This window comes from Mesoplodon bidens (genome assembly GCF_964165515.1).
Source record: "Mesoplodon bidens genome assembly, chromosome: 6".
Lineage (NCBI taxonomy): Eukaryota > Metazoa > Chordata > Mammalia > Artiodactyla > Ziphiidae > Mesoplodon > Mesoplodon bidens.
This window is the reverse complement of record NC_138162.1, coordinates 69,406,524-69,433,218: the sequence shown is the minus strand read 5'-3', so window position 1 is coordinate 69,433,218 and position 26,695 is coordinate 69,406,524. Positions and strand designations below refer to the sequence as shown.

The 26,695-nt window shown below is 40.6% G+C and overlaps 1 protein-coding gene across 4 annotated transcripts in view; it reads right to left on the bottom strand.

Moving 5' to 3' along the window:
* PTPRD (protein tyrosine phosphatase receptor type D) overlaps window positions 1-26,695 on the bottom strand; it is a 2,148,730-nt gene that overhangs the window by 516,057 nt on the left and 1,605,978 nt on the right. The window contains exon 1 of one of the 4 annotated variants that reach the window (XM_081238161.1): window positions 12,815-13,028. The exons of the other annotated variants lie outside the window; for them this stretch is intronic. The gene's annotated coding sequence lies outside the window, so the exon portion shown is untranslated. Of the gene's footprint in view, window positions 1-12,814; window positions 13,029-26,695 lie in introns of those variants that run through there. 4 annotated transcript variants of the gene reach the window in all.

The following is a 26,695-nucleotide window of genomic DNA, read 5'->3' as shown; positions in this document are numbered from 1 at the left end:
TATTTAAAAATGTTCTTCACGTTTATATTACTTGTACTTAGTCTACTTTTTTTAGTATGAACAATCATCACTGAGTAGTTTGCTATACTCCTTAAAGGGCTCTATCATTTTTAAAATGCTTTGAAATAAAATATCCTCTAGAATGAGGCTAAGAAGATGCATATTTAAAAAAAAAATTCGTAGAAACTAACCATCTGTACAATAATCCATTGTCTGCTCTACTAAGGTGATTTATTAAGGATAATGAAGCATATGATTTAATAGCTGCCACAAATCCTTTTTCAAGTAGGATGGGTATAAATAATACAAAAAGATGGCCCAATAATAGCCAAATCCTAACCTAAGAACTACTCTATATGCTAGGTCACAGGAAATTAGTTAAGCTCAATTAACTGTGGAGCCAAGTGAAGTATGGCCAGGCAGTTAAGGCTCTAACCACTGACTCTTATTCTAGTAGTGGTTATTCATTTAGCAAAACCTGTAAGCCTTCCTATCATGGTGGAATTTGAGTAGCTTTTTTCCACATGACAATATAAAGCTCTCCGATTGGAAAAGCACATTATGCTACCATGAATTTTCTAAAATCTTAAGAATCCAGATAGATCTCTGCCTATTTGTCAGTGCAAGCTCATCCTTACATTCCCACAGTGCCTTGCATTTATGGGAATAAATGCAAGGCACTGTGGAAAGATTAATGTATGAAGCTCTAAAGAATAAATGCATAAATGGGAGAGCAGGTAAGTAAGTAAAGAAAATGAGGTTTCTAAGATCCTTACAGAAAAAAAATGCAATTTCAGGGCTTCCCTGGTGGCGCAGTGGCTGGGAGTCCGCCTGCCGATGCAGGGGACACGGGTTCGTGCCCCAGTCCGGGAAGATCCCACATGCCGCGGAGCGGCTGGGCCCATGAGCCATGGCCGCCGAGCCTGCACGTTCGGAGCCTGTGCCCTGCAATGGGAGAGGCCACAGCCCGCGTACTGCAAAAAAAAAAAAAAAATGCAATTTCATATCCTTGTGAAACCTGGTTCTAACATTTATCATCACTTAGACTTTTGAGTTCTGATGGCCAGTTGTCAAGAAGTTACTTCCTTTGGTGACAAAGGTCTCCTTAGGCCAGCTTCCTATAAAGCATGAAAAAAACCCACAAAATCATACACACTCTTTGAATCCAAGTGGCCAAACATTAGCTCCTATTTGCAAGTTGACACACTCCTCTCCTAGCTATCTCTGTTAATACTGAAGTCTTTACAGGGCCTTAGAAATCAGTGAGGCAAATTTCTGATGACAGGAAATACAAGCGGCGGTCATACAAGCCAGCTGTTTGGCCAAAAAGGATTGCCTGGCTGTGCCTTACAGACATGGCACAGCCATTCACTGATAAGCTGGCACAGCTAGTCCTGTCCCCATGCCACCCGGGGAGTCCATCTAAAATAAGATTAGAGGTTGCAAATCCTAGTGTTCAAATAATACTGGGCTGCGGAAAATTTCCATGGCTCAACATAAACAAGGGGCCTACATGTGAGCCATATGCCACCTTCTAAAAATTGTATGCTTCACCAGGAGCATTCAGCACCAGCATATTTCCACACTGCAGTTCCTACTGCTCCTGCTTTCCTAAGCCCGGCTTGCCAGAACTGAGATCAATTTTATTAGATATCATTAGTCTCTGTTAGGGCGGTCATTTGAATAACAACAGATTGGCAAGTATAAAACTAAGGCACCTGTTGTGCATTTGGCAGCCTGGATGCGGCCCCTTAAAAAGAAAACAAATACGAGCTATAATCATGCCAGGCAATGGCTTTTGGTTCAATAATGACCATGTGTCAGAATGAAGTGCATCTGGGAATTCCTACCACAGCCAGATGTAAAGGCAGATTTGTCCTGTCTAGTGGCATATGAGGAGATACACACAGTATACACAGATTTGGTTTTGTCTTGGTTTGGTAGGGAACTGGGCAAGTGGAACTCAGCTCAAGTAAAATAAAATTACTCAAGAGCAACTGACAATACTGTCATAAATTGTGGAGTTAAACATTAAACATACGGGTTTTAAGATCTGGGCTATGAACTAACTAACCTCTGATTTTTCTGGGCACACGGATCTGTTCACAAATTACTCAACAACAATGGGCCAATGTTATTAGGACACTGAGCTAAGCCATGGGTTAGGCGTTAGAAATACCACTGGGGAAAAGATTCGGGTCTTGGCTTTGAGGTATTTGTAATGAATCAGACCATAAATAAGCAGTCACAATGCACTATTATGGACGCTCTATGTAAAATGTATTTGGGTCTCTTCTAGTGCATAAAGATAGCATAGCCAGGCTTGGCAGGATGGGAAGACGTGCTGGAAGAGTTGTCAGCTCTGCTAAGACCTGAAGGAAGAGGGGAATCAGGCAAAAATGGAAGGGGAAGGGAATTTCCAGGAAAGGGAGAAAGCATGCTCAGAATTATACACCAAAGGGTCAAAGTAGTGCATCAGGGAAATATCAAATACTTTAGTATGGCTGGAATGTATGTGTGTTGACAGTGGGAAAAGGGAAATAGAGAAAACCATTATGAGAATGGCAAGGTGGCAAGAGACAAGGCAGGGAGAAAGACATCAAGGTCCAGGTGACTTCTGCTGAGTATTTCAACCTTTACATAGAGTGGAAGGAAGAGCCTTCCACTCTATGGAATGTTTGAAGAAGGATGACATAAACAGATTTGAGTTTCTTAATGATCACGCTGGCTACAGAGCACCGAAGCAACTATACAGAGCTCCTAACTAAACACAGAGAGGCTGCAATCCAGGCAAAAGATGAGGAGGACCTTGCCAACAGATGCCAGCTAACATATTAAAAGGTAGGGCTTCCCTGGTGGCGCAGTGGTTGGGAGTCCGCCTGTCGATGCACAGGACACGGGTTCGTGCCCCCGTCCGGGAAGATCCCACATGCCACGGAGCGGCTGGGCCCGTGAGCCATGGCCGCTGAGCCTGCGCGTCCGGAGCCTGTACTCCACAACGGGAGAGGCCACAACAGTGAGAGGCCCGCGTACCGCAAAAAAAAAAAAAAAAAAAAAAAAAAAAAAAAAAAAAATTAACAGGTAGTGAATAATTTGGTTGAAAGAAAGTTAATATTTCTTTTGGTCTACTGGAATAACAAGAGATTATTTAGAAAAAACAGATTTTAAATGATGAATTTAAAATCAAAATTTAAATGGTATATTTCCCAGTTTTTTGGATAAAAGAGATCAGTTTCAAGTTGAATCTGGGCAAGAGTAAAAATCCGATTCAATTCTACTGCACTTAACCAATCACTTCTTAAAGTAGTAGCTGAATATGCCTAACAATATTTATTGAACGTGTCATTCTTAATTTATAACTATTATCATCAAGAAGCATTTATTAAGAACCTAATCATGGAAGAAACTTCACTACACACCACCCAAAGAAGGTAGTACACGCCGCTCCAGGCTCCCAAGCAGGTTTTGTTTATAGATTAACCCACAGGAAAACATGACTAAACAGGACAGTGCATGCATGTGAGAAGCATTTTAGAAACCTGGGCAAAGAAGACGTGATTGTTAACACACAGTAAGAGCCATAAAAGACCAAAGCATTTTCCATGTAACTTTATTTTATGTACCATGTCTGATTTAAAACTTCAGGGTGCTTTGTCGTCAGAGAAAAAATAATTTTCCAAATTATCAAACAAATGTAACATCCTTTCTTGTATAATTTATAAGACCATAATTAATCAGAAATAGGTCTCTGTAGCCTGACCAAAAAAAAAAAAGCTAAACTTTTATAAAAATGGGTGAAGTGGAAAAAAACTTATCGAATCATCCATCTGTTATTGATAATGAAATGAACATGTGAGCAGCGAAAATAAGAGTATTTTAGAAGATAGTATAATTGACAAAATTTCCCAGATACAGTTGTGCAGGGCAGGCAGCCAATAAATAGAACACATACATATCAGTCACTTGGCGTAATTTCATTTCTTTGATGGGAGGCTGCTCTTCAGATATCTCTGCTGGATCTACAGTTCTCCTTGTAAAAATGCTTTTGATTCCCTACCTGTTGGGCAGCTATGAAAATGCCAGCCTTTGTGATTTTTAAAAACCTATTCTTGGTGGAAATATTTAATTTAACCACTTCTGTTCCAGGACTAACCCCAGGGCTCAGGCAGTTGTGTCAGTGGCCTGAAAGCATATAATTTTAGAGCTGAAAGGCAACTGCCAAAAAAAAAGAAAAAGGTCACCCAATCCAAACTAAACTGCTTAAGTTTAAAAAAAAAAAAAAAAAAAAATTAAATCCCTCTAGTCCCAAGCAGAGAAAGAAACAGGAGATTCTTCAGAAATGATAGGGGGAAAACCTACATAATTTTTAAGATTCTTCCTGAATTTGGGTTAAGAAAGCACTGTGTCATTGTGTATACATGCCTGGTATATGTGAAATAATTTTTTTAAAAATTCATGTCAGACACAAGAATATATTGAGGGGTTAAGAGTGGAGCGGATAAAAGTTGGGATCATAACTTAAAATCTTGGCTTTAAGTTCCATCTTTATTATATCTAGCTATGCAACCTTGGGCAAATACTTAACCTCTCTATGAATCAGCTTTTAAACTGGTGATAATAAAAAGCATATGACTTACATAGCGTTGTTTTAGAGATGAAAAATGACAGTGAAGGTAAAATGCTATGCTGAATGCGTCGCACATAGTACATGCTCAGTAAATTTTAGAAACCATCACAATTACAACTTTACACATCAACCACTATTACTGTACTTCCAATATAAAGAAAATTAAAAGATATTTGTTTTTCACCTATCTCAATGTCCTGAGCATCATCAGAGATTTCAACTGAATAATTATTCTTCACATTCATGATTTCAATTAAATTCAACTCAAAGTAAATTCAAAGAAAAGAGCATTGAGCACTTGAGTTGAGAATTAGAAAATGAGAGACTAATTAGGAGGATTTCAATGGATGCAAATTAGGACAGCCTGCAAGGAGAGAAAGGGGATTCCAAGAATGAAGGGTTGGTAGAACCAAAGAGGTGCCCGAGGGCAGAGTCTTCTACCTTAGGGCAGGGGCTCTGATACTGCAGCAGGACAGAGCACCTGGGGCTACGCTGAGAGCAGAGGCTGGACACACAAGTTAGGATTAGACTGCAAAAGGCTTTGACTGCTGTGCTGGGAATTTAGCACTTGAGTAGGCAGAACTGAAAAGGCTTGTATTTCAGAAAGCAAAAGTTTTTAGGAAGAACTGAAAAGGAGAAAGGAGAAAATGAGGTACCAAGAAAAAAGTAGACAAAAGTATGGGTGAAAGATTATATTTTAAGTTTATAAAATGCAGAATGTGGGATACAGGAGAACCTTCTATTTCTCAGCTATCTAACAAGCTGGAAAAAATTCAGATCTGGAACTCCAGAGAGAAGTTAGAAATTTTATTTTGAGAGTCATCTATGCAGAAATAAGTATTGCTTCTATGAGAAGTAGACAGGAATATCCCATTAAAGAGTACAGACAGTGACCTGAAGAGGCCCATATATGAAACAACAATGAGAGTTTAGAATGGAGATGGAGACCAAAGGCTAAAATATCAAATGAAGGGGAAACAATGTTGATGAAGAAAGTGAGGATCAAAGAAGGGACTCAGACAGAACTTCCATCCATGAGATATTTCCAATGGAAGATGTTGCCCAAAATTTATCCCTCTAGTAAAATATTATAATTCCCTCCTTTCCCCCCCAAGAAAAATGTGAAAATCACTACTTAGCCAGTAAATGGATTTAGAATATTTAAGACATTTCCAATAGATTATTACCAACTGGCCAAACATTCCACTTAAATTAAGATAGAAATTAAGATATAAGATAGAATTTATAACTAAAGATATAAAACCATGTATCTAAAAATCACATACTGAATTATTTCAACCAGAAAAGTCAAAACTGGTAGACTTATTTTGTTTCTCTCTTAAAATCCTTTAACAATATTTCAATTAAGTTACTATTACAAGTAGTTCAGATATGTTTTTGCAGGGAGCCAGCAGTCTACCTGTGCAGTGAGAAACCGTTAGTGTGTATACGATGTGTCCCTTCAATTGGGGTGGAAGGTGGATGGAGGAAAAAATTATTTTAAACTTTAAAAACAAATGTTTTTTTGGCCCGTAATGGAACACTGGATCAGCATTTGATGTGTCTAGTCTAATTTTTCTCTGTGAAATTGTACTGGCGGATCTTAGGGAGAGACAGAAGGCAGTAAATTCCTATCCTCCATCAATACATTTGACCTCGGAGCAAACCCCACAACTGGCTACAGGCACCCACCATCCATCATTGCTCTTGAAACCTGATCTTCCATGGAAGGACAGCTGCGCTGGGCAAAGAACTAAAGAGCTTTCTAAGAGGCACTACCATTAAAAAAAAAAAAAAAAAAAAGGCAATTCTGTTGGTTCAGTATTTTAATTAACTGCTTTTCTAAACATTTCTTCCCCCAGACTGCAGCTCAACATCAAATATCATCAGGAATCTATTAATACATTTTTGAGTTTTAAGCAAAATACTCTCTTTGTACATTGTAGGTAAAATCATTTCTAGCTTTTCCCTTAAAAGCTTTCTGAGATAAACAGCGTACTATGGCATACCGATGTGTACAGACTTCAAAAAATGTGCTGGACAGGAAAAGGTAGTTCCAGCATCTGTAGTAATTATACCATGTACACAACAGAGTGCACATAGGGAAAATGTACACCAAACACCCATATCCAACAAGGCTTAATTTTTAAATCAGGTAGCAATAATTTACAGCAGACAGCTAAAGAGAGCAAAACACTATCATACAAACTAGCATCATTGAATATAGCATGTCCGTTATGTCATTCCTACATCCAGGAATTTTTTAATTTAAAAAATACAAAATAAGACAAATCCTTATCTAATTGGATCTTCATCACCTCTATGGCTATTTTCTCCATGTTACAGATGGTGAAACAAGACCCTAAGATGTTATATAATTTCTCCCAAGATCCCACAGATAAAAAGTGACAAAACTAAGGTATAAATTCAGTTTTTCTTGCATCAAATTCATGTTCTTTTCACTGTCGCCAAGAGAAAAAAAAAAAAAAAAAAAGGAAGGAAAGAAGCTGGTCAAGATTTTGCAACCTTTAGCATTATCTTTATATACACTATATACCTATGCTTAAATAAGATTAAACAATAACTGATTTTCAATTATTTATAAAATCAGTACTCATAAACCTTTTGTTAACAAAGGGAGTCCATTTACTGAAGCTTAAAAAAGAAGTCACTTGTTACTTGTGACCCAGTGAGATGATCATTTCATATATTTGAAAGTACACTATCTCCTAATCCCGAAGCAATACTGAGAAGCATAATTTTCTAAATGCAACTCACAAATCTGAATTTAGTTAGCTAGTGCTACATTAAAGAATATAGCTTGAGGGCTGTTGAAAAAAAGACAACTAAGAATTTATAAACTCAATCAAGCTCATGAAACTGACAGAGTTACGATGGTTAAAGCCAGTAAATAACAATATGTTAAAGGTCACAACGCTCCTGACATTGTTATCTGAATGTCAAAGCTAAGTCGTGTTTCTGGTCAGTGAATTCAAAGAACTAGGAGAAAGATGAGCTTCAGATGGCTGCTTTTGCTCTTATATTTTGTTATAAGTGCTGAAGAAGCCCAAGGGGAGCCTGCCACCTAACAGCAGCCATTTGCAAAGGAAGGCAAAGCTTATTTGCCGCAGGTGGAAAGCTAGGACTATTCAAGTTGTCTCAACACTGTTTGTCTATGGGTACACCTGATCTGCTGGCTTATGGACAGAATCAGCTGTCTTAGCTTTCTAAATTGTCCTCTTTTTCATTTCATTTGCTGATCTATGACATACAGGGATTTGAGCTGGGGGAAAGCAGAGGTTGAAAAGCCAAGAAAAAGTTCAGTTTTGCTCTTTGTTTCTTGTAATTAAAAAGAAAAAACTATAGAGTAACTGACAAATATTGATATGACCCTATTAAATACATCAGCATCAATTAGAAAACAATGAACAGAAAGATACTGAATGCATTACTTTGAGAGGGAGGAGGTGGGACATTGCAGGCAATTTTATTCTTTTTTCGCAACAAGTTTCTTTGAGGAGTGTGACAGTCTAACTGGAGACAACACTTAAATTACTTTGTCTTAAAAATATTTTATAAATAAAATGTTGAGAAGAAAATGCAAACTGTTGATTACATAAAAGCAAATGGGTGATTTATTAAAGGGGAAACAAGGGGCATGGGCCTGAAATGTAATTTTGTGAGTTACATTTTTAAGAATTCTATTTCATTGATGCTTCCGTCTCGCACCATTATCATGACTCTATTATTTAGGTTACATTAGATCAGAGACTTCTATAACATATAAGCATTTGCTCTTTGACCTCCCCAAGACTTAAGACATAAAGAAAATGCTGAACTTTTACATCTGAGGCTACAATTTCATATAATGAACAATCAGTAAGCACAAGCCATTTATTCTTTTAGCTATCTCTCTTAAGGGTTTGATTGTGGAGAGCTGAAACACATTTTTATTTTTAAAATGGGGGTGGGAGAATTTGGACCCTTTAATTGTCAAAACAAATGCAAGCCAAGCATGACATTTTAATAAGTGTTACCAACTACTAATTCGAAGCAAATGATATTATCCATATAGAAAACATGTCCCCAAACAAACCTGTCCTTTGGTGGAAATGTCACTGTGCTATGAAATTAGAGAAGTGTAAACAAGGGATGTTTGTTGCAATGAAATTTACTTATAAATCCCTCCTAAGCAATCTTCTTCCACATTATCAGATTTCTTCTGTTGATGTGTTATATAGGAATACTCAATCTTGTAGTTCACAGAAAGAACAATTTTTCTCTTTGCTCTTGGCAAATCATTGATAATATAAAAGGAAATGTTTTTAAACATTGACTTTGCTTGCGGCTGCAAGTTGCCTTTGTGCCATCACAAGTAAGTAGTTTTCTTAAAAGATTTTTTCAAAGAAACCAAACAGTACAAAGAAAAGAAAAATAACTCCATAAGGCAAAAACACACTCAGAGTAGGCCTCGCTTAAAATATAACTCAGTTATTCAAACTAACCTTTCCAACCAAAAACTACTCTCCCTCTAAGAAAATAAGAGCAAATAATACATTCTTCGAATACTCTGGAAAACTGAACACTTAATCTTTCTTATTTAGCACTTCATATATCTGTGCTTATAAAACTAATGCTAAAAGAATATTTTGTGGCCGCTAAGTTGAATATATTACATTAAAGGTAAAGTTTATTTTTCCAAATTTCCAGAAACTTCTGGGAATTAAAAGGGCACCCATGACCAAAGGTTAAATGTATACATTTAAAGATATGAGCCTAAAAGTTTGATGCTCTCAGGATCATAAATTAGAGCATAGGCATACTTCAACTCTCAGACTACCCACAAATACACACTGAAACTAGAGAAGGGTAGTTTTAAAGCAAAACCACCTTGAGAAATCCATCACTCCTGAAATGGCACTTTTAGTACGTGACTGTGTTAATGAATTCTTATTTATCCGTAGAATCCTTTTAAAAACAGAAATGTTCAATGGCTTGATAAATCAAGTTTGGGCTGAAGGAAATCCAATACGCAAATACTTACAGGGTGCTCTTTTACAAATAGTTACCCTTGTCAGTTTGAAAAACTGAAAATCAACAAAAGAACAGTGTAAGTATACTTGACCTTATTGCCTAATGTCTATCAAGATTGCCACAGCTGGTTGATTTCAAATTTATGAAACTGACACTTAAAAACATACAGTGCATCTTCAGTGCGGGTCCCTCAAGTGCTGACTAAACTGTAGTCACAGCCTCAGATTCTCGTTCCACACAACTTGCACAGCACTCACAAAGCTAGTTTAATCACACCATCAATCTATGACTACGCATTCCTTAAAGTAATTCTGCTTCCTTTCTTTTTTAACCTTACATTATGCAAATAGGATCCTCATCAGTTATCCTTGACATACACTGAGAACCTGGGATCACATATGAATTTGCACAAATACCTCTCCTATGTTGCACACTCTGTGAAAAGTCATACTTGTACCGCCATAGTGTAAGCTCTAAACAACGTTCTTGAAAAACCCTTCAGTCAATGTCTATGACTAACATCAGAGCATGAATTAATAGGTTAAAAAGACAAAACAAAAACTAAGGGGACTGCCTACCTGATACTTTTTAAATGCCTCTCTAGGAAGGGTTTGCATATGCCATACCAGAGTACCTCCTGGATATAAGAACAGTTATACAGGCCCCTAGTGGCTTAGCAAATAGCAGCAGATGAGGGGATTCCGATTCTTAGTACTAGACTTTGAGATATTCTGGCTGTAGATGAATGTCAATCTTAAAAGACAAATCAAATCATTGTATTTAATACTTTAAGCAGTTTTGCTTTTATGATTATCCACTGAAAAACATATATATTAAAATAGAGCACTGTATTTCATTACTTTAGTAACTACAACTGCACTGGTCTAAGAAGAATTTGTGTTACATAACCTCCACAGTAAAATATTTAATTCATCCATTGCTTCACATGTCATTACAAAAGTAATATATTACTCATATATATTAAAATATATTCGAGAGACACTTTTCCTCTTTGAATCTTATTTCTATTATACTATTATTACTGGGGGCTGTAAGAACAGATTATTTCTATGTAAAGTGCTCACTATTTAAAATGAAATATAGATACAAACTGAATGCCACTTTTAAAACAGTAGAAATCTAAAATAAATGTGCTTCCCAACAACAGCCAGTGAAGAAACTTACATTAGAGTGCACCTATTTACAAAGATCTACAATTAATAACACCCTTTAATCCTCATCCCCTAGCTGTCTTTCCTTTAAAAAAGAAAATTCTAGGCAGGCACATTTACAGCTTTTAGCAGTTTTTAACTGGACACAATCTGACAGCTGAATTCATGAAACTGACCAGCTTGTCAATTTCACACTTTGAAAGTACAATAATAGCTGATAGCATGAGGATGAATTTAAGAAATCTGTCACAGAATTGCTAGTTCCATTGAAAAGCAAAGTACAGTACATAATTATGGGAGGTGGGAGGTAGGAAAATTTTCTTTGTATTGTCCATTTAGGATGTCTGTTTCAAGAATTCGGACATTGAGCACTGAAATTTTATTCTCTCTTTGCTAAGCTAACAAAATAGCATCTATCTGTGGCATGTAACAAAATGTTTTCTAAATAAGTACCATATTTATTAAGCTTTGTCCTGGATATCATCATACTAACAACATGGTATGATCTTTAAGTTGGTATCATCTAAATATTCCTTTAATTCAGAATATTTCAAGTCTTGGCAGTACATCACCCTGGTTTTACTCAAGTTGAGTGGTGGATGTGTACACTTTGAAACAGTGATAGAACTGCCAAAATGGTCAGAAGTATCAATGGGTGGACTAACACCCCATATGTGTGCTACAGGATGGTTGGAAAAAACACACCAAATGGAAAGGTCGACGTTTGAAGCACTGGAAGTCCAAGAGAAAATCTATCTCAAGTCACAAGCAGTTACTAGTCTCTGAGAGGCTCAAAATGTATGTGCTATGCTCTAAGTCAATGGTACTATGACTGTGGGCATGTCAAGGGGGGAAAAAAAGAAAAAAAAAAAAGTTTAAGAGAAAATACAGGGCAGCGATCCCTCAGGAATCTCCCTGTATGCTTAAGGCACAAACTGTAGGCTGGTCTGGGGGATTGAGCTAAGAATTTTAGAAAACAGAGGAGACAGCAGGCAAGTCGTGTACTGGGAAGCAGGCTGGAAACAATACAAGTGAATTGTGATAGTCCAGGTTTTGGAGAATGGACCTACTATTCACAATACTGGAACACCCAATTAATGAAAGTCAAGCTCACACAGTGTTCAAGATTTTTTTTTTAAGCATAAGAAAACTGCCTTAATTTGTTAATGTTTCTAAATGAAAATCAACCTCACAGACACACAACTCAAGTTTTCTACACGCCAATGTGAAAGCTACAATAAATCGACAGGAAAGCAAAGAACGTTGTTTGTTCTTGGTTTTCTTTTTAAATTTTTTCCTACAACTTGGACTTTTCATGATAAATTCTTTGTTCCCTTCCCTACGGAATGAGTGTGTAAGAACAGCAGATTCCCGTGGCAGAACTACGAGCTTTGATTCTGCCACGGAAAGGTCTCCAAAACAATCCCACTCCTCTATGGCAGCCGCGTAGACTTTGACTCCTGCTATTTCTCCTTCTCCCCACTAGTTCAGAGGAAAGAAAGAAATCACCAAAACCAGCCCTCCTTAAATCAGTAATCATTGCCTCTTAAAAAAAACAAAGAAAAAACAAACAAACAAACAAAAAAAACTGCAGTGGCAGAATCCCTGGGTAGGGTCGTAGTCCCCCGCCGCTCCACCATTTCCCCAATACTACGCCCACCCCAGGAGGAGAAACCGGGTATCTCACAAATACACAGATTCAAACACCCTCATTCTCTAGTACTGCCACTCTCCCTGGTCTGAGGCTTTAAGCGAGAAGCGAACCGTGCAGCGGAGGACCTCTGCCCAAGGAGGTTCCGAAGAGCAAACTGTGCGCTCCGGTGCCGGGGCGCTGGGCTCGGGGACGCCGGAGTGTGCAGCTCCGGCCCCTGACCTGCGGGCTGCGGGAGCCGGGCTCCGGGCGAGCCGCGGACGCAGACCCCACAGGACGCAGACCCGGGAGAACTCAGGGGGGCGGACCGGATCAGCTCGGGAGACTCACCTGGTCATGTCGGCTCCGGGCAGCCTCCGCCACCTCCTCCCGCGCCGCCACCAGCACTTTGCTCCAGCGCCTTCACGCCCCTCCACGGCCGCGCAGCCCACGCCTGCCTCAGCCGCCAGAGTCCGGGCGGCCGATTTAATCCCGCGCAGCTGCGGCCCCCGCAGCGGGAATCCCCCCCGTGGCTGCCGCCGCCCGCTCCTCGCGCGGCCAGCCCAGTCCAGAGCGAGGAAGTGGAGGAGAGTCAGCGAGTGAGTCCCAAACCCCGAAATCCAGCATCCAAAGGAGCGCGTCCCCCCGCCCTCCCTCCCTCCACCCCTACCCCCTTCTCCTCCTCCGCCGCCTCCGCCGCCTCCGCCTCCTCTTCCCGGGCCGTCCTCCTGGCCCTTCTGAGCCCGCGGCTTCCGCGGCTGTTCCTCCTCCTCCCGCTCCTCCTGCGCGCCCTGCGCCGGCTTCTCCGGCCGCCGCCGCCGTGTGTCTCCTCTCCCTCCGCCTCCCGCTCTTCCTCCTCCTCCCGCTCCTCGACGCTCCGCCGCTCGCGGCTGGGGGGTCCGGGGCCGCGTAACTTCTCCTCCCTCCGCCTCTCCTGTTTCCTCCTTCCTGCTGCTTCTTTTAAAGAGGATTCTTTGGCCACAAATAGCAACTCGGCTGCCCCCCTCAGCGCCTCCCTCCCCTTCTTCTCTTCTTCCCCCCCAAAGTGAAGCGCACACGAGAGGTAACCAGAAACTGAGGCCGGCGGGGGGAGTGGGGAGGCGGGGAGAGGGGGGCGAGGCGACGCCTGGAGACCGGCCCGCGCGGAGTCAAGGGCCAGGACGAGGGATGGCCAGTCCAGCCCAGCCCTCAGCCCTGGCGTGAACCCGGTTGAGGGCGAGGTGGTTTGATGGGGAAATTAAATGAAAAATCTCAGGAAAGTGATTGGAAAAGCTCCTCTCTTTGTTTCCTTGTCTGACTGATTTCGAAAATCCTCGTAACATGCTGGGGATCCCACGGAATCGCGGTGCCCCGGAGCTGAGGGATTGTGCGTGCACTTTGCCGGCGCGAGAGTGGGAGTGTGCGTGCGCCCGGCCGAGGGGAGAGCCAGGCCCGCTGGCGAGTCCCTCAGTCTGGACCCCTGACCCACTGAAAGGGCCAGAGAGCTGGACGGGCGAAGGAAGGAGGCAGGAGAGCTGGGAGAAGGAGGCGCGCAACCCACACACATACACTCACTCACTCACACACACACACTTGCAGAGGAGGGGGCTGGGTGACGTCACTCCCCAGCATACATCCACCAGGACAGAAAAGACCCCCCTCTAACAAATTCACTCATCTCCTAAGAGCTGCACACCCGGGTGCTTCCTGCCCCGGGTTCTGGCACACGGGAGGAAAGATGCCAGTTGCACCCCATTCAAAGCAGTGATAAAAATATAAGGAGCGTGTTGATGAGACAGTTTATGTCCACTGCCCCAGCTCACCTCGGTAGCCTCATTCAGGGATGTTTGGTGGATCCACTTTGGAATCAGAGAGGAAGAAAGGGAAGTATAGAATCAATCGTAGTGTAATAACTCTTGTTTTGCTTCCATGCCACTTGCTTTTATGATGTTGAAAATGCAGTGCTCCCCAGCTTGTCTGTAGGACACCATAGAACCCTCTCCCTAGACAGTTCTTGGGCTACACAAGCTTCATCTACAGAACACACTGTGGATTGTTAGCTAAAGGGGCAAATTTTAACCTTCTTTACTCCTCAAGGATCTCAAGCATGTGAAAAAAAAGTCAGCAGCTGGAAGCCATCATTGGCAATTGGCCTACCAAAATTTATTAGAAACTTGGTCAGAAAGGTTAAGGAAAGTCAAGGCTTCCAGCCACCTCCCTTGCTCATTGTGTGTTCAGGCCAGCACATACACACAATACTTATTCCTGCAGGCTCGAGGCAGTCTTTGAAAGAGCAAAGGTAAGCAGACCCCTTAGATTCAGCCTAATGATTCGGCATCCTGACTGTTGTCTCAAGCTGCCCATTTGTTCCCACTCTGCATGCTGCGCTCCTGAAAGGCACTGAAGGATTGGTCAGTAATCCTCTGTCCCCTGTGTGCTCCAGAAAGAAATCACATATTTTTGAAAGGCTTCACTCTAAATGAAGTTTAGTCCTCCAGCAATCTGAGGGGAGAGGGGGAAGATCATCGTAGCATGAGTCTTCCTTGTTCTTTTTTTAAAATGGTTAGCCTCATAGTAAAAGTCAAGAAGACAACTATTCCTGGGCAAGCCTTCAGGACTTTCTGATAACACGAGGAACTGAAAAGCTGAGAAGGTATGCTGAACACCTGTTCCTTATGCCCTAAGGATGGATTCAGAAATCTGAGCCTCTGCACAGGTGATTCTCACTCAGGGTGTAAACTCTGATTTGGCTTTCTCATTGCCACACCCTCCCCCGTAAACTGATGAGTCCCACTTTCCTCTTGCAAAGTTGGATGTTCGAGGAACAAACAGAGTTTTAAAAAACCCTGAATTTCCTCTGCTGTTGTCTTTGATGGAGAGACACACATCCCTCTACCTCATTTAAGAAGATCTGACCAGTTCTGACCTGATTTAAGATACCAGCTGGGAAGTCTGATTACTACCTGGGAGCCTAGTCGAAAAAGATATAGCATCAACGTATCCCACTGGTAGCGAGTTAGGTTAACTAGAGAACTTAGTGATGATGGTTACCAAGGTGAGCAACAAGTAGGAGGAAAAGAGACCCAGAAATCAGAGGAGACAGAGGACAGTATACATAAATGACACAAGCCCAAGGACCCAACTTTCCTGACACCATGAGGTCCTCGATGTTCCTGTCCCACTACAAGCAAACATCTTAGAGAAAAAAGTAGCAGTGGAAGGAGGTGACTAGAGAATCTGAGCTATTATTGGGCAAAAGAGACAGTGTTATTCAGGGTGATAAGAGAGAGAGCAAGTAGAGGAACCAAGCTTTCTCTGTACATCTGAGTTGTAGTGGGAATAAGACTGAAGCCCAATATACACACATTAATATACTCAGATCAGATTTGTAACAAAACACCACCCTGTGGCATCTACTACAACCTCTAGGAGAGTTTACCATTTGGAGCTTTGAGGTCATAAAAACATCAGAGGTGGGCTAATCATCTGCTGAAATCACCTAATTTTACAAGTAAGGAAACTGAGTCCCTGAGAGTTTAAGGTGACCCAACTCTTTGGTGACAGAAGGAGAACAAAACCCCAGATGTCATGACCCAGTGTCCCCTCTCCCCCAACTATTCCTAATTACCTCCAAGGTCTGGATCAAAGAAGCCAGTTTTTCAACTTATCAATGAGTAATAAATATAGAATATTTTAAAACTATAAATACTTACAGGAAGGAAAATGAAGGAATGGTACTAGGCATTTTCTTAGTTCCTTTCCAGCTCTAACATTCTTTGATGAATAGCACACAGAAGCTTTGCTACAGCACAACCCCCTCTAGTGCATAATTCAGCATACGATGAGTATGAGTCTATTTTGGACCCCATCCAAGGAAGTTAATTCCTAGAAGTACTCAAAAGATTTTATACTCATCTATCGTGAAGCATCCTAAAAATAAGGCTGAAAATAATGTAAGGAGAATAACAGTAATCTTTTGTTACACTTGTATTATGTGCTAAACATCATGCTATCCCACGGGTTTTCAAAAGGCACACCATGACCTTTTCTGGGTCATGAATCTAGTGGGTCATGAACAATTTTTTAAATGAAAGTAGGAAAGAAAAGAGAGTGCATTATATGTATTAAACATTGTTTTATAAAACTTATGTTTCTGTCCTGTGGCTAGTGATTAAAAGAGAAAGTTTCAAAGCCTCTGCCTCACCTCCAATCTTAACAACTGCCCTGCTAATTAACTATTAGCCCCATTGTATAAGTGAGGAAACAGGGACAGAGAGGATAAGTGATTTGGCCAAGCTGACCTAGCTAGTGAGTGGCCAAGCTAGAATTTGGATCTACAACTGTTTGACTTCAAAATCTTGTGTTTTTACTTCTATTCTGGTTATAAATTATTAACCAAGGAACTGCAGTAATTGTTGCTGATCATATTTTCTTTGTGAAGGCTACAGTGGTTTGTATTGAATCCAGTTAGAATGGAGAAATACAATATAGGTTCAAATGATGTATTCTGAAGAGAGTAAACTGTTTCATAGGCGCTGAAATGAGTATCTGAGACCTCTTCCTATAGGTGCTAGCTATGCCTAATATATTTCATTAATTTGCTGCTAAATGCATACATGGAATAACAATGGTTTTAATCCTCAAGTAACTAAAATACTAATCTCTACAAGTGTTAAAATGTTTGAGAGAGTTTTTCAAATTTAGTTCACACGGCATTTCTCAGTAGCACATTTCTTGAGCAAACACAGACCTGGCACATGAGAAAGATAAAACAAATATATACAAAACACAGTCCCTAAACTAAACAATATTTTCATTCATTTGAGAACACAAACTATACACATATAAAGTCATCAGACTACGCTATAATTCCACCTAAACTGTGAAGAAGAAAGGAAGACAACTCAGGTGCCATGCTAATTTTTAGACTCATACAGTTCTATGGATTCTACCAGTTGCACTGCAAGTTTAGGTGCTGTTATTCGCACCCCTCAGATTTGAAAGCTCAAACTCAAAAGTAGGAGGTGACTGAAATGAGCATCTAACCTTGGTCTTTCTGATACCACTACCCAAAGTCTCTTTACAGACAGGTGGGCTTCCGGTAGACAAAAGAGGTGGTTAGAGATTTTGAGACATGCTATGCAAACATTCCCACTTTTTTCCATATGAAAGAAATGTACTTTCTTTTTCTCCAGGGCTGCGTTTCTTATTGCTGTCAGGCAGCAATGTTCTCTTAAAAGAAATCCACATCTTTCTCTAAAGACAGGCCTAGAAAAGCCAAGCTCTCTCCCCTGACTGTTCAGTTCAGCGGCTGCCTTTCACCCTCACCTGCCGAGTGTAGAGGACATTATGGTACGATGCTATTTTCCATTGGCTCTGCTACTGGAGATTACAGCATGCAACTGTGACAAATGGATATTCCCATTAAATCCTTTAGTAGAGTGGGGCATTCCATTAACCATTGGCACTATCCCAACCCAAGTGAAACATTGGGTCATTTTTTTCTTGTGAGCAAGAAGTGAAGAGGGAAAATAAAGGATAGACTCTAATTACCTTTCCTATTTTTTTGTGTTGCATGTATTATGATAGCCGTATATTACAATTATTTATAATTAATATATGACAAGCTGTCAGCTAAAATTTAACAGGTGATTTGTCAAGAAGTTCCATTAACTCATACATGAAGCAGTGGATTTCACTATTTCCAACAATAAAAGTGTGTTTTGGTTTTGTTGTTTTAAATCTATTGTGTCCAAATATTCAGAGGCCATCTCTCTTTGTATATTTGGAGCATCTTTTATTTTTTTATTTATTTTTTTTAATTTTATTTTTTGTGGTATGCGGGCCTCTCGCTGCTGTGGCCTCTCCCATTGTGGAGCACAGGCCCCGGACGTGCAGGCTCAGCAGCCATGGCTCATGGGTCCAGCTGCTCCGCGGCATGTGGGATCTTCCCGGACTGGGGCACGAACCTGTGTCCCCTGCATCGGCAGGTGGACTCTCAACCACTGCGCCACCAGGGAAGCCCCTGGAGCATCTTTTAAAAAGACAACTCATGCTAACACAAATGGGTTCTTTGTTAGTAATGTTAAGGAATAAGCATATTTTTGGCCACTTTAACCTTTAAATGCTAATGTTTTCACTAAGAAAATTAATTGCCTCGTGTTTATTTTGAAGGTTTAAACTTTTATGATTTTTATACATTTTAAATGGTGCCTTTAATAGTAAAGACAAAGCTGAATGGAGAGGAAAGTAATTGCCATTACTTATATTCCATTTAGTTTTTGTATCTTACACTAGAGAATTTTGAAATGAAGGAATATTTTAAAATACAGAACAAGATTAAGAAGTCACCAGAAAGCTAGTAATTAATCACCCAATAGAGGAGGAAGTTTACAGAGACCAGAAACTGATGGAACAGGCTCCCTTTAGCTGAATGGCAGAAGAATGGGGCAAGGATGGAAATGAACCACTGAGATTTCTTGGGAGGGATAACAAGATTCTTTAAAAGAGGAGAAGCTTGGTTTCAATATCTATCGAATGTCAATGTCATGGGACCTAACCTGGAGATGAAGTTAAATTTGAAACTACAGGGGTTTTTTTTGTTTTTTTTTTTTGTGGTATGCGGGCCTCTCACTGTTATGGCCTCTCCCATTGCAGAGCACAGGCTCCGGACGCACAGGCCCAGTGGCCATGGCTCATGGGCCTAGCCGCTCCGCGGCATGTGGGATCCTCCCGGACTGGGGCACGAACCCGTGTCCCCTGCATCGGCAGGCGGACTCTCAACCACTGCGCCACCAGGGAAGCCCAACTACAGTTTTATTATTGGATCCCTGGCCAAAGTTGGTATTGTTTTAAGAGAATGAGAGAAAAGTAAAGCAGCATTTGTTTAATATTTCATTTGCACAAGGTTGACTCATCTTTCAAGACTAGGACGTGCTGCAGGATGTTAATGTCTTGCCCGCAGCTACTGTGGAGCGTGCTACATCTCCTTAATGAAAGAATGTGCTTCAAGAATCAATGGTTAGGGAGTTCCCTGGTGGAACAGTGGTTGGGAATCCACCTGCCAATGCAGGGGACACAGGTTCAAGCCCTGGTCCGGGAAGATCCCACGTGGCGCCGAGCAACTAAGCCCGTGAGCCATAACTACTGAGTTCGCGCACCTAGAACCCATGCTCCGCAACAGGAGAAGCCACCGCCATGAGAAGCCCGCACACTGAAACGAAGAGTAGCCCCCGCTCTCTGCAACTAGAGAAACCCCATGCACAGCAACGAACACCCAACGCAGCCAAAAAATTAATTAATTAAAAAAAAAGATTCAATGGTTAGAGAGAGAGAAAAAAAAACAAAGAACAAAACCACAAGGGTAAAGTAAAACCCAAAGCACAGCAGCTTTTCAACACTATTAAGATTTCTGTGTCCACCAACAAAGTTGTCTTCACAGTTTTAGCAAGAAAGCCATACAGAGTCATGAAGTTATTTGTAAAGGGTCTTTCAAAAAGGGTTTCAGAAAATGATTTTCAGAAACTAACTCAGAATCGAAACACCACAAATTGATTTCCATGTAATAGGGAGTATATCTCTTCACAGGCTGGGAATTATAAATGACCAGTGACAAACCAGTCCTTGTATCCTGGACCGAGAGCCCAGTTACCAGATTTCACCTTGCTTCCCAGGTGCAGCATAGCTGTGGATGTTTCCACAGGCATTTGAGAGCAATTTTCAAGACCATGAACACAGCAAAGACATCAAGACGACTATTTTTTCAGCCACTTTTCAAACCTTTCTCTATCTTTGTCTTATACTTCTATATTTATCTTATACTTCATTATGCCACTTAATTTCTGCTGGGTGTGTCCATACTTGGCAAATGTTATTTTTCAGTTGTTTGACAGCAGATTCATGTCTGACTGGAGCCAAAAAATCTTATCATAAGGCTTTAAGCACTGTATGTACTCCATAAATATTTGGGAAAGTAAAGGAAGGGAAGGATGGAGCTAGGAAGAGAGAAAGAGGAAATGAATTGATCAATAATTACTTATTTCATGTGAAACATCACTTTCTTTACAAAGTTTCCTGTAGTTCATTAAGTAGAATGATTTTGTCCTACCTCTGGTCTCACATTCTTTTCTTTTATTTCCTATTTCTCTGTATTTTTTTGTGTGTATTCACACCCTATTAATCTCTGAACATCTCCACACTCTTATATATCACTATCAACAAGCACAGAAGCTGGACTATGAGCAGATCTCAAAAGATTTCTGCTGAATGACTTGATGGATGATAGATACCACTGTGGCTGGTCAGATGTCACCTTCAGAGTCCCTCCTATTGGGCCTTTGCTGAAAGGTACAGTGACAGAGAGTTTGGTAAGAGTTAGGCCTCACTAAAACACACAACAAAATGTCACAGACAAGAAACCATAATAGAATCTGAACAGGAGTGGATGGATTCATACTTCCACAGAATTTTTTTCTTTTTTTCTTTTTGGCTGCATTGGGTCTTCGTTGCTGCATGCAGGCTCTCTCTAGTTGCGGAGAGCCGGGGCTACTCTTTGTTGCAGTGCGCGGGCTTCTCATTGCGGTGGCTTCTCTTGTTGCAGAGCATGGGCTCTAGGCGCGCGGGCTTCAGTAGTTGTGGTTCACGGGCTTAGTTGCTCCACGGCATGTGGGATCTTCCCGGACCAGGGCTCAAACCCGTGTCCCCTGCATTGGCAGGTGGATTCTTAACCACTGCACCACCAGGGAAGTCCCATAGAATTCTTAATGAGAGTAATTACAAACTTTCATGGTTTCCTACAAGATGTCAAAATAACTGATCAGTTCAGTAGAAAAACATCCTTCATACTGAACTTTGCATTTTTAACTGGGTACACTCTATTAGGTGGACAGAGCATTCACTTGTCTGTACATTTTTTTTCTTATATCATCACCTATATTATTCCAATGCATCCTGATTTTCAAATTCATTGACCACATCTCCAAAGTTACTAGTAACACTAAACAGGTCCAGCAGAAATTTAAAGAGGCAAAACAAAAACTATTATTTCCCACATGTATTATTACTTTAGTCTATTCAATTCCATGCTTGTTTTATAAATGTAGAAACACCACTCTTGGTTAGTTATTATCTGGTATTAATTCTTGAAGGTTGCATTTTGTCTCCTTACCACCAAAACCCATCTTTCTAATACAAACTTCGCTATTTTTCTTTGGACTAGTACACTAATACTTTTTTGTATATTCTTCTGCTCCTAATCTTTTTCTTATTGGCCCCAATCCATTCTCCACTGTGCTGCCCAATTAACTTTAATAAAGCACACGTTTGGTTATGTAACTTCCATGCTCAAAAATAAGTAAATAAAAAGCCCTCAGTGGTTCATGATTATTGACCAAACTAAGTACACATGTTCTACCGCATTCAAAGGCCACCACAAATGGAATGCTGCCTGAATCCATTTTTCCACTCTAAACTTCTACCTCTTTATGACCAATACCCTAAACTCCAGAACTGTCTGAACAAAAACGTGCATTTTTCTTAGCCAGAAAGTTTCCTATGATCACCTACACGTTGAACTCCCATCCAGCCTTTAAGAATCATTTCATCAAAGAGTTGGGCTTTTTTTTTTTTTCCTGATTCTTCTACCCAGACACAATTACTGCTTCATTTAAAACATCTGATTCTTCAGGCTTCCCTAGGCCATTTTTTCTCTGTTGCATTATTTCACTATACTGTATTCTAAACTCACATGGTAATAAACTTGTGGCTTTATTTATTAAAAAAAAACCCAAAAACTAATTCTTCAAATCTCTCTACTGCTAGATAAACAGTCTACTGAAGTAGGATAAAAGATCACAGAAAGCACTCATGCCCAAGATGTGTTCCATAGCTCATTTTATTGGTATCCATCCATTGATTGGAATGGTAACATATTATAAATATGAGAATGCACTGGATGGAATCAGTGGGAAATTATGCAAACTTATGTCTAATCACACCTTGAAAGTTCTTTTGCCAGGTGTCTATGTTTAAGAAGAGAACAAAGAAATTCCAAAAATTCTGAGTTAAGACCAATATGAAGAGCAAAAAACAATGGAAACTTTTAACTCTCTTTCTCTTTCTCTTTCTTTCCTTCCTTCCCTTCATCCCTTCCTTCCTCCCTCCTTTCTTTTTCCCTCTCTCCCTTTGTTTCTTTCTTTCTTTCACTCAACTTTGCTCATTATCCATGCCAGGAGATGAACCAAACTGGGACTATTAACAATCTTTGACCTCAAGAAGCACAAAAGCAAATCAAGTCAGGCAGGAGTTTTTCTCTGCCTTCCCCTCGACAAAGAAACAAGTGTCAGACATCTAGAAGCAGTCCTGAAATGGACACTTGGCACCCATGCTTTCTCCATCACAAGAACCTCCTGCCTGGTGAGTTTCAGGCTCTAGGAAATATCCTACCTTGTACCAAGTGGAGGTAAGAAGGAGCACAGCCCCTGCATTATTTTTCCTTTTTATTCCTGCACTGCCCCAGAGAAGGCTGTGTTCCCAGACTGTGGATGTCAGAACTGCTCAGTTTGGTCAGTTAGGCTGGGGAAAGAAGAGATGGCTATTAGAGCAAATGCTGAAAGCTATATTTCATCCATGATTCAATCCTTTCCGTGCCATCCATAACACACCTGCCTTTTATCAAAGTCATGTTTATACTTGGGTTTCTCATTCCTTCCCTGTGCCTCTGCTTGGTATGTTTCCAGATGGCAAGACTGTAAAATCTTCAAGAGAAAGTTGGGCCTTAATCTTCTGTGCGTCCCTTGTATACCTGCAGCATGTCTTGTACAAAGAGTTCAAGATACAACACTGTTGAAATGAATTTTTCTGAAGTCTAGTGTTTTCTTTGAAATGAATGTGAGCCCTACTGGGCATAAGTATATCCCAGTTACCCCAGTTTAATATATTCTATTGTATTGTCCCCAGAGAGTATACTTGCATTTATAAGATCACAAGTCTAAATGTTGGGAGTGTCAAACCCCTAGAATGGTGGGTCCCACCCCTGGCTGCACATTCAAATCACCTGGAACACTTTTTTTTTTTTTTTTGCGGTACGCAGGCCTCTCACCGCTGTGGCCTCTCCCGTCCCGGAGCACAGGCTCCGGACGCACAGGCTCAGCGGCCATGGCTCACGGGCCCAGCCGCTCCGTGGCATGTGGGATCTTCCCGGACTGGGGCACGAACCCGTGTCCCCTGCATCGGCAGGCGGACTCTCAACCACTGCGCCACCAGGGAAGCCCACCTGGAACACTTTTAAACCATATGCCCAGAGTGCACTCATATAAGCTGAATTGGATTCTTTGGGAATGGGGCACTAGCATAATTTTTTAAAAAGCTACACAAGTGACTCAAATGTTAACCAAGGTAGAGTAACCTTGCTTTACAGCTCTAGGAAGCATAATTTGAAAACACACTAGACTAGATTAGTTTTTCTAAAGTACTTCCCAGCTCCAGGATTCTTTGTGAAAGCACTTTTGTAAGTGAAAAAGAAATGGCCCCTTAATTGGATTCCATTTTTAAGTAGTAGCTACAAATGAAACACAGCCCAAATTTTGGATACTGGTGGGGTGTTTTTAGCATTTCTTTTTACTTAGTTTTCATGTATGCCCATTCATCCCATGGCTCATTCATTCAGGCCTCCACTGTGTGTAAGGTATGTCAACTATGCACTATTAAGTCATTCTAAGAATGTGTTCTGCGAGCAAGGCACACAGAGTAAGGAAAACCCTTTCATCCAAATACAATGCAAACATACCCTAATGATTTTCATTCCCTGCAGTCCAATTAAAAGAGGAAGCAATGACATCAAAGTAGCCTAAATTCCAGCCACCACCACCCCCAAATAAATCTGTGATTAAAACAAAGAAAGGATCAGAAATACTGAAACCTTCCCCCACCCCTTGGAAACAATCTGGAATTAAGTTTTGATGCTCATGTGTTATTTTTGAGTTAAATCAGGAACAACAAAACTACTACTTTGCGAGAGAAAGATGTTGATCACAAATTTTTGCTTAAGGAATTCATTTTCTGGAGAGGAGAGTATTCTTGGTAAATACTAATAATAGAAAATGATCAACTGTGCAAACTACGCCACTACAGCAGACTTCCTTTATTTCACCAAGAGTTCTTAGCACAGTATCCAACAAATTCAAGGAACACTATCCACACCATATGAGTTAAATATTAACATTTATGTGGCACTTTGCAGTTTACAGAGAATTTTAAAACAACTGTCTCTTTAAGGCTAATAATAATTTTGTGGATAGTAAAATACCCATGCTCTGAATCAGAACCTCTGGGCTAGTTTCTGGGAGTCAGAATTTGGGGCAAGTTTTTGGGGCATTCTGAAAACCACCATGATAACTAAATTCAAACCCACTGATTTGTTGTATTGTTCCTAGGAAAATAACCCAGTACAGCTGAGCAGATTTTGGCATTTCCTAAAAGGCTAGTTGTCTTTTTCTAGGATTTGCCTTTTTCTTTCTTCCATACTTTTTAAAAGGAAAAAAAAAATTTCAGGTGGCACTATTTTACCTAAATCTAGAAGCTTTTTAATTCTGCTATGCACAGCTGGCTTTTTCTAACAGTTGTCCTTGTTCTCAAGGAAGCTCCTAGCTTCTGGCACTGGGGGGGGTGGGGGTAGGGGCGGGGGTGGGGGGGTGGTGTGTGTGTATACCAGGCATTGTAGTAGAAACCCAGCAGCCTGCTGGGGCATTTCAGTGGGCTTCAGCCTTCTATATGGGAACCCACTAGTTCTAGCCCTCATACTCAGGGAGAGAATCGGCCGTGAACTATTTGTGTTGGTGTGTGTCATTTGCCATCAGTTTTAAAAAAGCCTTAAAAGTAAAAGATGCTCTCAGCTAGCTATCTCCCCCCACTCTACCCTTAAATTATATTAGAACAGCATAATAGCTACCTTGGAAATACGATCTCATATATAACTTGGAGGAAACAATAGTCAAAGAGACCCGTCAATGAAATCTTCTTTAGAATAAAACTATGCATTTCAAAGGGAGGAGACAAGGTTATGTTTATCTTTTAATTACTCCTAATCTACGCAGAGACTGGAGAGAAGAGAATTTTGATTTTAAGTCTGGAATGAAATATACTTACCTGGAAATGAAGATGAAAGGGAAAAAAAAACCTCAAAAATTAAGAGAAAGTGCGTGTCAACCACCCATATCTTGTCGATTCTCAAACTTTCCAGATTCTTTTGGTTCACCACCCCAACCTTAGTAATACCCTCTTGTTTAACAAGCCTCCAGTTATTCTGGTTACAGTTTCTGGGAAATTTGTCTGTCAAAAGAAGAGAGGTTCCAAAGAATTTGGTATTTTTCCTCTTGGGCAACTGAAAGTCGTAAGTGTTATTATGGCACCAACGTGATCTCTCTCTCTCTCTCTCTCTCTAGTTCAACACCCCATGATGTACCTGTCCTTTGGCCTTGAACATTATGGGGAGGACAGGGGAGTGGATATACTCATTACCTGACATAAATGACTACTCTAGCTCCCTTGGAACTTTACCCTCTGTCTAGATGGTACCTCATAGTGAAAAGGATATTGGGGAAAAGGGCCCCAGTTTGCCATATCTTTGGTTGCCCAAAAGGGTAAGAGAGCTTTATGCTTTTTATTTCCTGGATGCTGAGAAGAAAATGCAGCCATCTTATCTGAGACCACCAGGTTCCCCTCCTTTCCATATATTTTGTCTTATACCCTTTAAACTCTCAAATCAGTACCCATGTTGCTAGGTTCATAATTAGAGAGTTGGCAATGCCTGCTCCCTTGCTTTCAATTCCATTTATACAAATGTTCCCATCACTCGTTTTAAAAGCCCTGGGCACATGTTCAAAACATACAACCCAAACAAACAAACTGCACAACCTAAGCCAAACCCACCAACAACTGGACACCCTTCCCATTTTGGAAGGCCACCCTGAAAAGTTACTTAATTGCAGCATATTCTGTGAATCAAAGTTCACAGAGCTGAAAATGAAAGTTTTATGTTAGCACCTTACCACCAAAGAAATGTAGGACATACAAATAAAGCCACAGAATCAGCTACTTAAGATTCACTGGAGTAAATTTCACCTTGAGTGACATCCTTAGAAAATAGAATTTTTAGGGAGGAGTAGAATTCCTATGGGGAATTTTAGCATAGGGTTAAACTCTGGCAGAATTTATTATTTGCAAGTGCTGAGAAAGAGTTTATATTTAGAACTAAGT